This window comes from the organism of the source record quoted next, unplaced genomic scaffold, assembly GCF_019419815.1.
Source record: "Pyrus x bretschneideri cultivar Hongxiangsu unplaced genomic scaffold, Pyrus_bretschneideri_v1 Contig23, whole genome shotgun sequence".
NCBI classification, from domain to species: Eukaryota; Viridiplantae; Streptophyta; class Magnoliopsida; order Rosales; family Rosaceae; genus Pyrus; species Pyrus x bretschneideri.
Genome location: NW_025999535.1, coordinates 1,493,700 through 1,507,537, shown reverse-complemented (window position 1 = coordinate 1,507,537; position 13,838 = coordinate 1,493,700). Strand labels below are relative to the sequence as shown.

General features: G+C 35.0%; 1 pseudogene; it reads left to right on the top strand.

The window, feature by feature from the left end:
* The first annotated feature begins 535 nt into the window (after positions 1-535).
* On the top strand, positions 536-4,787 carry LOC125477953 (annotated as a pseudogene).
* The last annotated feature ends 9,051 nt before the right edge of the window (positions 4,788-13,838 follow it).

Below are 13,838 nucleotides of genomic sequence, written 5' to 3'. Positions count from 1 at the left end.
CATTAATGTTAAACTATGAGGTGACATAAGTCCCGCTTTAAAAGAGTTCCTTTATCATTTCTCATGTAGAGAACTTAGAAATTGAAATTATTTCAATACTCATATTTTAACGTACACAGGGAACCAAAAAAATCAAAATTATTTTGATTTCTAACTTAAATAAGTATAAACTTGTTATAAATAATGAGAAATGCCAAGAAGATTATTTCAAAAGTAAAATTCTCTATGGACTATCCGCCACCTCATTTTTGTGACACAGTTCTCGTGTCAACATTATAAAACAATGTTCCAAAAAAAATAATGCAACGAAGAGTCCATAAAAAGTCTAACTTTAGTCTCATTTGCATTTCTCGTAAATTAAACTGAATCACAAATAAACAATTTAAACTTAACGGCAAAGAAAGCGTATATGTGTGACTAACTTAGGTAAAATCATCCCAACCTTAAAAAATATTCAACCCATGTTTGACTGCCAAGTGTCACCAACCCATTTCACCTTTCACCAAAACTCAAGTCATTAAACTAATCTCTTCGCACTCCCACAAAATTCATGCCTAACAAACAATCCTCACAGAGCCTCAGCTGAAAACAACTCTACAGCTTTCTTGTCCAATTCCCTCCCTTTAAAAATTCTCATATGCTCTCTCTAACTCCCACCAACGAAAACACCACCACAATGCTCAAACTCCTCAGCAGGAAGCTCCTCCGCCTCTGCTCCCGCCTCGCTGGCGGGTCTGCCGCCGCTCCCGCCCCAAAGTCGTCATAAAAGTTTTCGGGAAAACAAGCTCCAGAAAATCCCAACCCGAAAATGAAGCCAGTGGCACTCATGCGCCGGCGGCAGTACACCCCAATACCGACTTAAAAAAAGAGCGGCCGATTCGGGTGGCTACTTTCAACGCCGCCCTCTTCTCAATGGCGCCGGCGGTTCCCAAAGCCGAGAAATTCGGGAACTTGGACGGCGAAAATGGAGGTGGTAGCTTGAAGATTCATAAACACGTCAGTCGAACAAAGTCTTCGGGAAGCGAACGTCCGAAGAGTATTCTGAAACAGAGTCCTCTGCATCCGAATTCGATGAACAACTCGGAGAATCTCACGAAGCAGCAGAAGTTTTCGAAATCCAAGTTAAGGGTTTCGATCAATCTTCCGGATAACGAGATTTCCCTGCTGAAAAACCGGAAATTGAGCTTTTCGGAAGGCAGAGCAAAGGAAGATGCTTTCTCTCCGGTAACTGGAAAATCTCCTCTGAGATCGTCGAGTGTGAGGTTTTCAGGAGTTTTGAGAAGTGGGGCAAAGGCGGATGGAGATTTGTACAGAAGTCATCGGACGGTTCTTGAAGTTTTGAGAGAGCTGGATGCTGATATTCTGGCGCTGCAGGATGTGAAGGCGGAGGAGGAGAAGGATATGAAGCCGCTGTCAGACTTGGCGGCGGCGTTGGGGATGAACTATGTTTTTGCCGAGAGCTGGGCGCCGGAGTACGGCAACGCCATCTTGTCGAAATGGCCGATTAAGCGGTCCAAGGTCGAGAAAATCTTTGATGACACCGATATCAGGTAAGAAATTTTCTGCGCAGATCTATAGCCGGACTATTAACTTGACTAAGTAAAATCCTCAGTTTTTTTTTCTTTCTTTTTCATGTGCAAGTAGAAAAAATTATCTATGCAGAACGTTAGTTTTTAATAAAAATAAAAATAAAAATAATCGATGACATATTAACATTCTGTTAATTCTTAACGTCTATTTCATAACCACACTATTAATATTATTCATTCAAAATCTTCTGTTTTCTTTTTTATGTGATAGTGCATGAATATATGTTTTGTGATTGAGATAATCATTATGATGCTTTTATGTTGACTAATTAAAGTGGTCTATTTCCAAAGCAAATCTCTTTCAATTGAATGCGAAGTTTATGGTCCCAAACTTTGCAAAAACAAATGTAAAGACATTTTCACTTTTTTTCTTCTTCTTTTTCTTTCATAAAGTTCTAAACTTTACTATAAATTACAATTTGAAATTAGGTATTGGCTACAATACTTACATGTATTTAATACAATCATCATGTTGACTGTGAGATGATAATTGTCTTTAGGCTAGTTTTATCCACACACCTATTTTTACTTTTCATACGCCTCTAAATTTTTGGTTGTCGGATTGAATGAATTGAAAAATACTAACGGTTAAAAGATAACATGAGTGTGTGAAAGATAAAAATGAGTGTTGAATAACATTATTCTTGTATTAATACACATATTCACACTAATATTTCTGACTGGGAGATAATATTTGTATTAAATACATATAAAAGTCATGAAAAATTTGCCCATATGTGCTTGGAATGCCTGCTAGGCTTCTGCTGCCATACAGCCTGTCTGTTTGGAATTTTACTTGGCTCTGCAGAGTTGTTTACCAAATTTAGAAATTTTTAATATTTTATTTTGCGGTGACTTGGTATTTAGCTGAAAATAAATCTCAAGTTTTTGAGCGTTTGAACAACTCTAATTCTACGGGAAGAGCATCCGGCCGGCACAGGGTGATTACATTGACATATGACCAACTGACCGAACTTACGGCTGCATAGAAAATCTCAAGTTTACATATGTATGTGTTGCTTGAAAACTTAGTTGAGATTGTGCTTGATGGATTGGAATTTGGGACCAGAGAAAGATATTGCTTGTATTATTATCTAGTGATGTTGCTCTCTTGGGGAAGGTTTCAAATGATGGGAAAATATTTTTAGAAAGCCTTAATCCTACTTAGCTAACCTTAAGCTCCCTTTTAATGAAAGCGAAATATCGCTGTTAACAAGTATTAAAAATGTAAACGTTAGGTAAGGAATGCATAGGTGTCCCTGCAAGTCTGCAATATAGGTGGATTATAATAATTAAATAGTTTGCATGATTGAAAAGACAGCATTCCCCTTAACTGTTTGTGATATATTTTTTGAGAAACGTTAACAAGACTCTCTTAATAGTGAAACTGTATATGAACATTCTTCAATTTTATGTTTTTATCATAATATTTTATAATATTGATATGATAATTTATATTAAACTGTGAATTGATAGAGAATCTTACTTTTGAGAAAATTCCTGTAGCATTTCTCATCTTTTTCTGTTAGCAATGAGAATATCATGATTAGTGCTAAGTTAAATCATTTAAGTGAAAAGTGAAAATGGGCATAAAGATGAATGTGGGTCACTCTAGCATGTAGTACACACTCTTGCATCTCAGTTTGAGTTTTTGTTTAAATGAGAGCAAATTAGAATATTGCTTGTTAACTAGAAATACGTTAACCAAGGTTAGGCCAGTTAGTCAAGACAATGTGTTCAACTCCTTGCATCTAAGTTGGAGTCTCGTTTCCGTAGTGAAGTAGTTTAGAATATTGTCGTGTTAGGCAGAAAGATTAATCAAATTTTCGGTGCTGGATGAAAATGACAAACAGGAATGTCCTGAAGGCCACTATTGATGTTCCGGAAGCAGGAGAATTCAACTTCCATTGCACCCACCTCGATCATCTTGATGAGAGCTGGAGGATGAGGCAGATTAATGCTATAATCCAATCAAGCAATGAGCCCCACATCTTGGCTGGAGGCCTCAATTCTTTGGATGAGTCAGACTACTCTCAAGAAAGATGGACTGATATTGTAAAGGTGAGACATGATGGCACTTCCAAATTATCAGAAAGTCTCTGTGCAAGACCTACGGTTTTTGCCAAAAGGACTGATTTTGTATGGATAACACGTCTATACATTTTGTTATTAACATGTGATCTATCAATGTTTTCGACAGTTCGTTCTTTAATAAATAAAAAGAACGTCATGTTCAGAGAAGAACTGTACAAATTATGTACCTAACAACGCTTTGATTTGTTTTGGCTGCAGTATTATGAGGATATGGGTAAACCAAGGCCTAAGGTTGAAGTAATGAGATACTTGAAGAGCAAGCAGTACACAGATGCAAAGGACTTTGAAGGAGAATATGAGTCAGTAGTTATGATTGCCAAAGGCCAAAGTAAACCAACCCGAAACCTTAATGTTAACCTATTAACTGGTTTGAGCTTGAGCGCTATTGTTTTTCTAAACGCATAAATTTGTACTTTAATGCAGGTGTGCAGGGAACATGCAAGTACGGAACGAGAGTAGATTATATATTAGCATCTGCAAACTCACCTTACAAATTTGTTCCTGGATCATACTCAGTGTTTTCTTCCAAAGGGACATCAGATCATCATATAGTTAGAGTTGATGTTGTAAAAGTGGATAATTGTGGTGAAGAAAATAACAGCAGAAGAAGGCAGCTGAAGCAAAAAGTTACCAAGATAACAAACCCTACTTCCCAGTCAAAAGGAATATGGAAAATCCCACATATATGAAAAAAGCGTGTTATCTACACATTACCTTTCACACAGTCTTCTCAATTTCCGATCATCAGGTCGAATGAAATGAAGAAGATCAAATGATAAAAATTAACATGAAATGTGTAAAAGATAAGCGAGGTGTGTGGATAGCACAACCCATATGAAAAAAAAAACATATAGATTAATAATTGACTTTTACTTTTTCAGTTTAGATTTAGGGTTTGGTTTGTTGAAGGAAGGGGGCAGGTTTTGGCTTGGGATCTGCATTTATCTCCTACAGTTAGTAAAATATTTACAGTCTACATGGGTTGTTAGCGATACAACAAGTCAAGGGAAGAGGTGGAATTTGGTGTGGTTGGTTAGTAATTTTCACTTCAAATTGTACAGCAGAGTGACAAAGTTATATATTATGAGAGTGATTTCTTTGTTCTTCGCTTTCTTTTTATTTGTTTCTCATTTTGTTACCCCCAACAATGAATTTTAATACGTGAATCTACCCTTTTAGTTTAGCTTGTGGCACTCTATCAATATGAAGTGTCAGAAGTTAAATCAGGGATGGACAATGATTTTAAAATAAGCTAAGATAGTTTATACTTGATGTGGAAAACTAGAAGAGAACTTGACAGACCATGATTTTAAAATGAGTTGAGATTGGTGCAAGGGGTTGGCATTTATAAGCCGCTATCAATATGGGATAGAACTTAGTTTTATTCTCAGGAGTCAATCATGGTTGTCCGAACAACACATTGCTATTGGGGGTGGGGCATTTGTAATCCGCTATCAACTATGACATAATTTATACTAAAGTCATCACTTTTAACGTAGTAACCCCCTTTAAGAAAAATAAAAAATTTCTCTGCCATGCCACGGTGAGCCAAAAAAGTTCGAGTGCGCTAGGTGTTGAAACGCGCCGAACTCAACATGTTATTTTTCAGTCCGCTACTATTCACCCATTACTATCCATACCCTCCTAAACCCTAAACCATCAATTTTATTTATTTTATGTTTTTTTTTGTTAAATTTTTTTCCCTTACCATAACAAACTATCATCACTTCATGTTCAACAAAACGTATATGTGGTTAAAAAATTTCTTATAATCCATGTCAAAACACACTCGAAAACAAGGATATAAATATAAATCTAAAGGTACTTGAATCTAAATAAAGTAAGGTAGGAAGGAAAAAAATTCAATGGAAAAAAAAAGCAAAAAATAAATAAATAAAATAGATAATGATACGATCGGTACTCATCTACCGATTTTGAAGAAAAATAGTTGCTAAAAATGTAGCGACAAAACTACTTATTAGTCGTTATAATCATACCGATCCTCCCTTTTCAATTTTTTTCTTTTTTAGTTTTTTTATTATTTAGTTTTGTTAATTTTTCTTTTATTTCTTACCATATCAACAAACTATCATATTCATGTTCTTTAAAATATATTTTTTTCGTGCAAAATCTATTATAATTCATATTTAAACATTTGTAACCAACGATTTAAAACCTAAATTTAAAGATATTTGAATTTAATAGTGGTTACTCAAATAAATAAATAAATAAATTAGAATAGGGAAAGATCGGTACCATGCTACCCATCCTTGCCCAACCATACATAAATCACCGTTCAATCTATTTATTTTCACCTTTGCCTCACCGTGAAGTTTTGAAAATTAAGATAAGACTTTCCTTTGAGATTTTTTAGGATGGAACCCAATTTGACAATGTTTTGGGCCTCACTATTATATTTTTCACTTATTTTTTTTGTTTTCGACTTAAATAATCTACTAAATATACATTTATTACTCAATAAATCGTAAATCTGCTTCCAGATGCCTTATAAAGTTTTCCTTAATGCTCAAGAAAAAATATTTTTTCAAAAATAAAAATATTTGCATTTTTGACAAAAAAACATGGGTTAACACTCACGGTTTTTAGTTGGTTTTGCAAATTCGCACATAAATCATTGTTCAATCTATTTATTCACCTTCGCCTCACTGTAAAGTTTTGAAAATTAATGTAAGACTTTCCGTTGGTATTCTTGAGGGTGAAAATCCTTTTGTTATAATGTTTTGGGTCTCCCTACTATATTTTTCTCTTACTTTCTTAGTGTTCTGCTTAAATATTCTACTAAATATACATTTGTTGCTCAATAAATCATAAAATTGCTTCAAACGCCTTATAAGGTATGCTCATGGAAAATATTTCATGAAAAAAACAAGTCACACTTTTCACAAAAAACGTGAGTTAACACTCATGATTTTTTGTCGGTTTTAAAGATTTGTACTAAAATTATCGTTCAACCTATTATTTTCACCTTCGCCTCACTGTGAAGTTTTAAAAATTAGTGTAAGACTTTCCGTTGATATTCTTGAGGGTGGAACCCCATTTTGACATGGTTTTGGGCCTTGTGACTATATTTTTCACTTATTTTTTATTTTTATTTTTCAGCTTAAATATTCTACTAAATATACATTACTTGCTCTACAAACTGTAAAATCGCTTTCAAATACCTTATAATAATTTCCTTAACGTTCACGAAAAATATTCAAGAAAACAAAAAATTTGCATTTTTCACAAGAAAAGTGGTTTAACACTCACGATTTTTAGTCGGTTTTGTAAATTCATACATAAATCATCATTTAATCTATTTATCTTCACCTTCGCCTCACCTTGAAGTTTTGAAAATTAAAGTAAGACTTTCCGTTGAGATTCTTGAGGGTAGAACCCCATTTGACAATATTTTGGTTCTCACTACTATATTTTTCACGTATTCTTGACGTTAGAGCCACATTGACAATGTTTTGGGCCTCATTAGTCATTACTATATTTTTCACTTATTTTTTAGGGCAAATTACATTTTACCTTCTTAGGTTTGGGGTTGACTGCAACTTTTTACATCTTTAAAATATTTCAATTTTATACATTTACTTATCATTTTATTTCAATTTCATATATTTGTTAGAAAATCCGTTAAGTGATGACGTGATAAATATGAGATCTACATTTGTATTGACATTGCTGTCAAATTTGTGCCACATGACAAATTTTTTTTTTTATACATTTAAAATATAATAATTTACCCTTTAAAAAATTAAAAAAAATAAACATTTGAAACCCATGTTCCCCAACCCACCTTCTTCCTCTCCTCCACTCTCTTCACCTCCCCTCCCAACCGACCCCTTCCCCACAACCCAAACCCACCTCCACCCACCCACCCACAAAAATCCCAAAAAACCCAGATTATTTGTGATCAACCAATCGTCTCCCGACAAACTTGTACCTCGTTTTCAATCACCTCCTACAATTTCAGCTCCTCGTCCAATTTCAAGGCAAACCCATCTTCCCTTTCTTTCAGACAACCTTCGAGCCTCTGCATTTCGTCACGAAGCGACTCTCTTTCGCCGGAAATTTCTCTGACGACTTTAGTTAGCTCGGCGTTGCGAGCCAGGGCGTTGTCTCTCTACTGTCGGATGAGAATACAGTCTTCCTCCATCGCCGCCAACTTCGATAATAAGGCTTGGTGTGACTGGCGAAGGGACTCGAGCTCGGCGAGAAGACTATCACCAGATTCGGAGGTTTCTGGGTTGTTCGGCGCATCTGGGCCGTTGACTTGGGTTTCTGGGGGTGTTTCTGTAGGGTTTTTCCATGGTCCATAGAGCAGCCGATGGTTATAGATCGTCATGAAGTGCGTGACTGAGAGGGTTAAAGTTTCAGAACTACTAGTCAAAGAAGTGTAGATGGAGAATGAGAGAAGCAAGTTTGCGTTTTGGCACGGGACAGTTGCAGAACCCAGGTTTTTTGGGGTTTTTTTGGTTAATTACAAATAATTTGGGTTGTTTGGGGTTTTGGGTGGGGTGGGATGGGGGTGGGGGGGGGGGGGGGGGGGGAGGGTTTGGGTTGCGGGTGGGTTTTTTGGATGGGAGGGGAGGCGAAGAAGTGAAGGAGAGGTAGAAGGTGGGTCGGGGAAGATGGGTTTCAGGTTTTTTTTTTAATTTTTTTTTTAATTTTAATTTTTAAATTTGTAAATAGGGTAAATTATTATATTTTAAATGTATAAAAAATTATTTTTTTGCCATATGGCACAAATTTGGTAGCTACGTCAGCACAAATATGGATCTCATATTTGCCATGTCATCACTTAACGGTTTACTTAACGGATTTTCTAACCGATATATGAAATTGAAATAAAATGATAAGTAAATGTATGAAATTGAAATGTTTTAAAGATATTGTAAGAAGTTGCAATCGACCTCAAACATGAGAATGTAAAATGTAATTTACCCTACTTTTTAGTTTGCAGCTTAAGTATTCTACTAAAAATACATTAATTGCTCTATAAATCGTAAAATCGCTTCCAAATGCCTTATAAAGTTTTCCTTAATGCCCATGAAAAATATTTTGAGAAAATAAAAAAAATTATATTTTTCACAAAAAACATGGGTGGTTTTTAGTCATTTTGCAAATTCATACATAAATCGTCATTCAATCTATTCATTTCACCTCTGAATTGAGTCAGTAGTTGGTGGATTGTCTGCCCTCCTATTTCCATACTCTCCCCATGCCCTCCTATGATGTGTGGTCACAATTAAACCACGTCAACATTTTATATTAATTTTTTTATAGAAATAATAAAACAAAAAGTAATAGAAATATAAAATGTTGACGGGGCTTAACTGTAACCACACAAACAGAAGGACATGAGAAGAGTATGGAAATAAGAGGGCAGACAATCCACCTCCAAAGCGTTAATGTTTTTCTAAATGCATAAATTTGTACTTTGTTAACGCAGGTGTGCAGGGAACATGTAGGTACGGAACGAGAGTAGATTATATATTGGGATCTACAAATTCACCTTACAAATTTGTTGCTGGATCATGCTCAGTGCAGCTGAATCTAAAGGTTACCAAGATAACAAACACTACTTCCCCATCAAAAGGGAAATGGAAAATCCCACATATATGAAAAGAGTGGTGTTATCCACACCCTTCTTTTTACTTATATACTGTTTTTAATTTCTGACCGTCAGGTCAAATAAATTAAAAAAAGATCAAAGGACAGTAACTAACATGGAATGTGTGAAAGGTAAAATGGAGTGTGTGGATAACACCATCATATGAAATATATATATATATATATATATATAAAAGCATATAGATTAATAGTTGACTTTTACTTTTTACAGTTTAGATTTAGGGTTTGGGTCGTTGAAGAGAGGGCAGGCTTTGGCTTTGAATCTGCTTTTATCTCCTACAGTTGGTAAATTATTTCTGTCCACATGGGTAGCTGTTACGGATACAACATGTCAAAGGAAAAGGTGAAATTTGGTGTGGTTTGTTAGCAATTTTTCACTTCTTCGAATTGTACAGCAAAGTGAAAAAGTATATATTTTGAGAGTGATTTCTTTGTTCTTCGCTTTCTTTTCATTTGCTTCTCATTTTGTTACCCCGAACATTGAATTTGGAAACGTGAATTTACACTCTATTTATCTTCTGTCATTTTATCAATATGTGTGTCACAAGTTAAATCGGAAACGGATTATGATTTTAAAATGAGTTGGGATAAACTTACTTGATTATAGCTTAAAATGAGTTGAGATAAAGATATGGTGTCTCAAGGGTGGCTTTCATATTCTCGCTCTTTCACACAACAGTTTCACGTTATTATTCTATAGTTGACTTTTGGTTAGAAAATACGAGTCATGTGAGAAGTTATACTATTAAAAAAATTTGGTTGACCTATAACTTATATTTTTTCTTAGACAAACGATATCGTTAATGGGTTTCAATAGCACTTGTTGCCTTGCACTGAAGCATTATTGCTAAATAAAAAACTAAAACAAATAGTGTCCATTTAGTACAAGTTCCATATGAACTTGTGCCGCCATATAAAAGAAATCAAGTGATTGGGTTATAACATATTACTTGGGCCAATCGGAGTACAAGCAACATACAAAGTGCCAACTCTCTCTTTGCACATAAGAGTATACTCTTTAGTTTGTGACTTTCTTCACACGTGTTAAGTCAGGCGACGTGGGGATAAAAAAAAGAGAAATATATATACTCTGTTATAGCTAATATTCTCTTCAACACTTAAAAGCATTATACTACACTAGCCTTTATGCACACGTTCATGCGCGTGCATAAGATATTTTTTGAATCACGGCATGCTACGCGCGACTTACACATTTTAAATGTATTTATATGCGTAAATTGACAAAAGGAAAGTTAAATATTTGAAGTAAATGAATAATTTTAGATCATGCTAGAAGAAATCTCTCATAAACCAATTAAAGCAGCTGAATTCACATAATAAAATCGGTTTTTATAGAATTTACATTAAGAATAGAGAAAATAATATTTAATAAACAATTGATTAAATCACATTATTGCTAGCTCATTGTGAGGCTAAGCTCACACCCTCTCCCTTAGTGTAGATAATATCGTTTGTTATAAAAAAAAAAAACAATCAATTGACAATTAATTTAATCATATTATTATCCGCGTGTGAAAGACCTTTTTTTTTATAAAGAAAATAATATTTAATAAATAATTGATTGAATCACATTATTACTAACTTATTGTAAGGTACTAATTAAAATTAAAAAAAAAAACTTTACTAATTCATCACTGACACTACGCGCCTCTTAAGATGTTTTGAACACAATATTCATCATTTTTCTTATTTTTTATTATATTTTTCTTTCCCCTTCATGTGGGCACCATCAACTTTCACTTATCCTTTCATTTTTTTGTTCTTTTCTCTTTTCCCACTTATATTTATATTATATTTTATGATGATCAAATTACCAAATTACCCCTGTATTATTTGATATATTATATTGGGCTGCTTTTGGATTTTTTTGGTTGAGAGGCAATTTTGTCCTAATATTTTTGTCAAATGAGTGACCCCAAAGTTTTTTTCAGCATGCGTGTTCCCAAATTGGGGCTCTTGCTTTCTATTATATAGATACGGCCTTGAATGTTCACATATTATCTTTTGGTTTAATGTCGGGTATCCAAAACTATCTATGCCTTATCGGAAAAAATTTACGAGAAAAACTTACGTAGCAGCGGTCATCATATTTCACATGCCAACTCTTATAAAAATATAAAATATCTTTTATCTCAGTCTGATTCAACCCCATACTAAGTCTGATAAAAAACTGATCTAATCGGAGAGTTTATCGAAGCTTTCCTCCTAGTTTGTTTCAACACACATTCAAACAAATTGCACAGTAAATAAGATGATATTATTATTTGTTTGGTCGGATTAATATCACAAATACAACTTACTAAATTCAAGAACTAAGTAAAACCCTGCTCAAATCACTTATTAATCCGACCTCATCTAATCTAAATCTGATTAACTAAAGTAATCATGCACGACCAGCTGCTTCTGATCTTTTTCAAAGCTGTAAAGCACAGAAGTTGCTTCTTCTTTTTCTTCCGGTTGCTGCTTCACAACCGCGGGGCGCTGGTCCTCCTCCATGAAAATCAACAGCCGTCCATCTCTCCTGACTTTGGTCATGGTGAATCTCGGCCGTCCGTTCCCGTTCAGCGTGGACAGCAATGACGGGAAGTCCCTCCTCATTCCGTCGCGAGCTGCTGCCATTACCGCAAGTAGTAGTCCCGCACTATTTATAGCGATTTTGGTTCGTCCCTCCTGGTTCAAACATGAATTATATCGGTTTGGACTTTCCGAATTAGTTCATTTACTCTCCTATTTAGATTTGGAAAGTTGTTAATGAATTGTTAGCACCACATTAATTAATAAAACAACATTAATTGACCAAATTAATTGCAAACGTATTGGCCAAATCAGATGTGGAGTGTCTAGTATGTATGTACTCCGAGTTGTTTGTCATTTTGTTCAATCGTTGGTGGGGTTTTGAGGGGGAGGGAAGAAAGGGGTGGAGGAAGTACGTATTTCAAGTTTGGATCTCAATTCCCGTAATTTTTTTTAAAACATACTTCTTGTTTTGATGGAAATGTACGATATCCATTAAGATGCCAAAAAAAAAAAACGTACTGGAGGATTTTATAATATTGCTTGCGTGATAGTGTACCCCCGCAATTACAAAGGGTCATCTCTCTTTAAACTTAAAAGAACTTTCATGTCAAGTTACAGAATGTGCATTTCATTTCTTTATTTTTCTCGTAGCGTATACAAGACGTATGATGAGAAGGAAAAGATAAAGGAATACGCACTCTACTATAGTTTCTCTTCATCACTTGAAAGTATTGTACTAAATGCAAGCTTCGGTACAAAATTATCCGTTGATGTATTGTTGAATGTCTAAAGCAGTTTATTCCCTTTAGGGCAAAACTCAATAGAAAAATTTGTATAGGGTTACCCCTAAATTTTCAAAAGCGTCTGTTGACCATACCCAAATTCACTCGTAGGGAAGTTCCCTCTATCGTTGTACTAAAAAAGTTGAAGGTATTTGTGGAAGTTGATGAGGGATGCATGTTGTTTACGCATGAGAAAATAGAGGAGTCGGTTGTACTTCTTAGGAGGTGGTGTTTCTCCCTCGAGGATGATTCGGGAGGCATTTAGCATGACCCGAATGGCCCAATTGGAGTATACTCTCTAGTCTGTATCTTTTTTTGCATATTGAAAGTATACTCTTTAGTCTATGTCTTTCTTCACACTTATGTGTTAAATCAAGTGAGGCGGGAGATATAAAATAGAGAAATATATAGTCCGTTATAGCTAAGCTTCTCATCAACACCTAAAGCATGGCCCGAAGCACCCATCATATTTCACATGCCAACTCTCATAAAAATATAAAATGTATATCTTTTATCTTAGTGTCATTCAACCCCATACTGATTCAACCTGAAATAAATTAAAAAACTGATCTAATCAGAGAGTATCGAAGCTTCCCTCCTAGTTTGTTTTACCACAAACATTCAAACAAATTGCAGAGAATAAGATGATATTTTTTTTTTTTTTGTCGGATTAATATCCAAAATACACCTTATTTAATTCAAAGATTAAGTAAAACCTCGCTCAACTCACTTATTAATCCGACCTAATCTAATCTAATTAACTACAGTAACATGCAGGACCAACTGCTTCTGATCTTTTTCAAAGCTGTAAAGCACAGAAGTTGCTTCTTTTTCTTCCTGTTGCTGCTTCACAACCGCGGGGCGTCGGTCCTCCTCCATGAAAATCAATAGCCGTGCGTCGCTCCTGACTTTGGTCATGGTGAATCTCGGCCGTCCGTTCCTGTTCAGCGTGGACAACAATGGCGGGAAGTCCCTCTTCTTTCCGTCACGAGCTGCTGCCATGATCACAAATAGTAGTAGTCGCACACGATTTTTGTTATGGGATTAATTTCTCTCTGGTTTCTCGTATTGTGAAAAGATAAATGGTTCTTCAACCAATTGCGTGGATATTTATAGTGGTTTTGATTCGTCTCCCCTTATTCAAACATGAATTACAAATTTATTGTATCGGTTTGGCTTTCCTAATTAGTTA